Source organism: Cynara cardunculus, unplaced genomic scaffold (assembly GCF_001531365.2).
Source record: "Cynara cardunculus var. scolymus isolate 2C unplaced genomic scaffold, CcrdV1 Un_Scaffold_7050, whole genome shotgun sequence".
NCBI classification, from domain to species: Eukaryota; Viridiplantae; Streptophyta; class Magnoliopsida; order Asterales; family Asteraceae; genus Cynara; species Cynara cardunculus.
This window is the reverse complement of record NW_020203313.1, coordinates 1,807-6,289: the sequence shown is the minus strand read 5'-3', so window position 1 is coordinate 6,289 and position 4,483 is coordinate 1,807.

The following is a 4,483-nucleotide window of genomic DNA, read 5'->3' as shown; positions in this document are numbered from 1 at the left end:
CACATATCAATGTTTAGGGACTTCATCAAAGTTAAAATACAGAGGACATGCATGTTTGTTTTGGATGAGATATGTTCATATTAAAAGCAAAAACTTTGAAAATCAGCACACTGCCATAGGTGTGTTAACCCGTACGGACATTTCATATGAACATGTTATACTAAAATGTTCAATAGATGTTCACGTTCAAATGTAATGAACTGTGTTACAGGAAGTAAATCGGTCATTTTTGTCATTCATTTTAAGCACTGTGTTACTGGAAGTAAAGGATGTTGATAAGATGCGGAAGGATATAACTATATGCATTCAAGGGGTAGCAAAAGAGTTGGTCAAAGAAAGTAGAGAAAGAAGACACCAACTAGATACAGGAATGAAGAGGTAAAAAAGGCTACTAACAATATGAACTCTTATATAGTTATTAAAACTTTAAAGAACATACATAAACAACTAGCCACTAAGGAAGCTATAAAGCATTAAGCATAAGTATAGCAAAAGCATATGAATAACCTTAAAGAAACGAAATACAGAATGAGGTAAAAGGATGCATCCAAGCTGGTTAGGGGATGTTGACCAATTTTTCTATTCAGTCCTTGGTAAATATCTCTGCAGGATTTATCCCACTTCAGTACATACTGGGACGCATTTTGGTCAATCTGTAAGGAAAAGAATCCCTCTGCAGGATATTCTTTACTTCTCCACGAAGTTAAAACCTGCTTTGTATTTGTCAGGTTGTTGTATCCACGCTTACAACCAGGCAATAAGGCATGGGTTGGATGTTCAAAAGTCTGCCAAATTGGTGGACTTGAACCATTTCTCAAAACTAAATTGCCATTATCAAGAAGAACTATGGACACCGAACTTGAAGAAGTAGACATCATAAGATCTGCCAAACTTGAGTGTTTGACTCATCTAAGAGCACCAAGTAACCATCTAAGATTTTGAATTGAGACTTGAATCTATTAGATACGGGTGTTCGTCTGTTTGCTACCCAAACTACAATAGGAGGGTTGGAAGAGACCTTTTTATACCAGATGCCTATGTAATAGTTTGGAGACTCACCTGGTCTAAAGAAACACAATTTGAAATTTCCAGCAAGAGAGACAAGTGTTTGATCTCCAGAAAGAGATTGATTCACAGCCCAAGTAGCAGCTCCAGATGAGAGAAAATGAATGAAAAAGAAACAGAAAAGAGCCATGCTTATGTGATTAAAATCATGTTTATTATGCTCTGCTTCTGCTTTTGCATATGCTGAACCTTGGTAAATATCGCTGTCTGGATATTTATGTGTTGTTGTTGACTTTGTTTTCTGAATAAGTAGTATGAATGACAAAAATGAACGATTTACCCATCAACTTGATAAAATGATGTTAATTTTTCAAGTTGAATGATAGTTTTATGATGCTTAAAACCCAGATCTTCAACTATAAAAAATTAGCAGTGCATAAACTTTTGATGCTACAAAGTCATTGAATCTAAAACAAGCACATTATCCCCTCGATTATATCAAGAAAAATCTACCTACACTGTGGTACTACTGTTCATTACATTTGAACGTGAACATCTATTGAACATCAACATGAACATCTATTGAACATCAACAACAACATCTATACGGAAGAATAAATCATAGATGAGCATATTGCTTTTATGGCAGGGGGTAAAATGTCCAATGGATTGGAACATACGGACTATATTATGGTAGAAACTAAGTTGAACAGATGGTAATCTACATAATGCAACAGCATGAACAAGTAATGTACAGATGTGTACAATTTGTACCATATGACACACAAAACAATATGCCGGTCGCTTACTTAATTTCGTACAAACTTGTATATAGAAAAACAAGAACATCTATTGAACATAAACAAAAACATCTATACGGAAGAATAAATCATAGATGAGCATATAGTTATATCAAGAAAATCTACCTACACTGTGGTACTACTGTTCATTACATTTGAACGTGAACATCTATTGAACATCAACATGAACATCAACAAGAACATCTATACGGAAGAATAAATCATAGATGAGCATATTGCTTTTATGGCAGGGGGTAAAATGTCCAATGATTGGAACATACGGACTATATTATGGCAGAAACTAAGTTGAATAGATGGTAATCTACATGAATGCAGCAGCATGAACAAGTAATGTATAGCTGTGTACAATTTGTACCATATGACAAACAAAACAATATGACAGTCGCTTACTTAATTTTGTACAAACTTGTATATAGAAAAACGGTGGACGCCGTCCTCCAATGCAAATGATATATATCAATTGTGCTGAGTGTTTTTTTGCAGAACAAATGAACATCAGTGTCATTAAGGTATGTATTGTGAAGTATTTGTTTGTGTGAAAGTTGACCGAATAAGTTGTGATTTATGAATGGGATCATCAATGTAACTCAAAATTTCATTGTACAAATCTGATCAGTTTTTTTTACACAAAGTGAATCAGTTCACAAAAAATGGTACATGTACTAACTGAGGAACAGAAGATTGATTATAGTATACAATCTGTGAACAATTAGAAAATTGATATTTCACCATCATAGGAGTCAGAATATGAATCCAGAAAAGTGACATATCAATGTTTACGGACTTCATCGAAGTTAAAATACAGAGGACATGCATGTTTATTTTGGATGGGATATGTTCATACTTAAAGCAAAAACCTTGAAAATCAGCACACTGCCATAGGTGTGTTAACACGTACAGACATTTCATATGGAAATATTATACTGAAATGTTAATGCCAATAACAACTAATGTGAACATACCGAGTTTATCATGTGAGTATAACCAACACAACTATTGAATTAAGGTAATAAATAGTTACAATAAACAAAACCATAAAAAACATAAACATACATATGTTCATTTAGAATATATGGTCTTTGAATAACTTATCAAAGCATTTGTATATATGAAGATTGTGTTCACATGAACCACATGTTTATAAGGTATGAACAACTAATGATAACCCATCTAAGTTGGTCACTAAAATATGAAAAACACATTGTTAATAAAATGCTATTTAACTTGCAAAAGAACAACGTATGTTGTTCAACATTTGGTCTAGTTGGGTGTGACAAATGTGCCAGCTATATCGATAAAGCAATGAACAACCACATAACAATGTTCATAAATTTCCTGTTCTTTTAACATAAATATAAAATGCATTTTAATTTTTGATGAGATATGTTCATATTAACATCCAAAAAATATGAAAATCCACACAATGTAATATGTCTGTTAACTGAAAAAAAATATAATGAAGTGTTTCTCATAAAACATATATCAAATAACAGCGTAAAACTCATATATGTAGAGCTTTTGTGTTTATTTACCTTTTTGACTTTCATTAAGCACTGGTGATGTCTGTTTCACTTCCATTGATTCTTGATTAAGACCTATCCAACTTGAAGTTTATGTGTTGCTTGACTCTTCATCCACATCGACCGGGTTGTCGATTCTATTCTTGAAATTTGAGAATGTGTGCTTCTTCATTAGTCTTTCGCTCATTCTCCGTTCTGTAGTCAAGATTGAACAAATATGAACGGATTTCAAGTATTATTTACAAAATCAAAGCCCTAATTTCTTTTAAGCATACCTCTTACTCTATTCCCTTCGCCTTGCATTCCTCCCAAATCGTCCATTGTGTGATTACCATTCTGAACCAGATTTTTCGCCGATGATGAGCAATGTTTCTCGATCAGAATTGTGGTTTCGTGCTTGATTACAGGATACGGGAATCGACCGCCAACGTTTTTCAATATTAATATTTTTTTGACAGAAATACCCTCTGAACATATTGTTCATAGCCATTTCAATAATTATTTAATTAATTGATTATTTTTTAACTCTCATTTAATAAGGACCGTTAGATGATAACATGAACGACCAAGATCGGGTTAGCAAAGTTAGTACAAAATATTGGGTTAGTATTTGAACCAGCCCCTATATAGATATATATATATATATATATAGTATACACTTTAGAGAAGTAACTAAGCTTTTTAAAAGTCAACTAAATAATGCCTTTAGAGAAGGTTTTGATTATATGTACGTAAAGATAATATTTAGAGAAGATTTAAGAGAAGTTTAACATAAAGATGTCTTCAGAGAGGATCTGAAAAAATGCCATTAGAGCATACATCTTTACAAAAACTTTTCCAAAATCCGTCTCTAAAGATAACTTTTACCGACGATCATAAACTGTCATTAACGCTCGAAAAACATTACTTGCATACTTTTAGAAAGATTGTTTCGAAAATATCGTCCAACTTTTAGAGAATCTTTGGAAGTATATCAAAAGTCAAGAAAATAATAACTCAGAAAACCCTCTACAAAACATTTTGACGACGGCAACAAATCTTCTCTAAAACCATTTAAGAGAAGTATTTCATATTTTTTGATACAAAATAAAACCTTATGAAGGCATTTTTCTTGTAGTGATTTACTCTTTGTTTAAC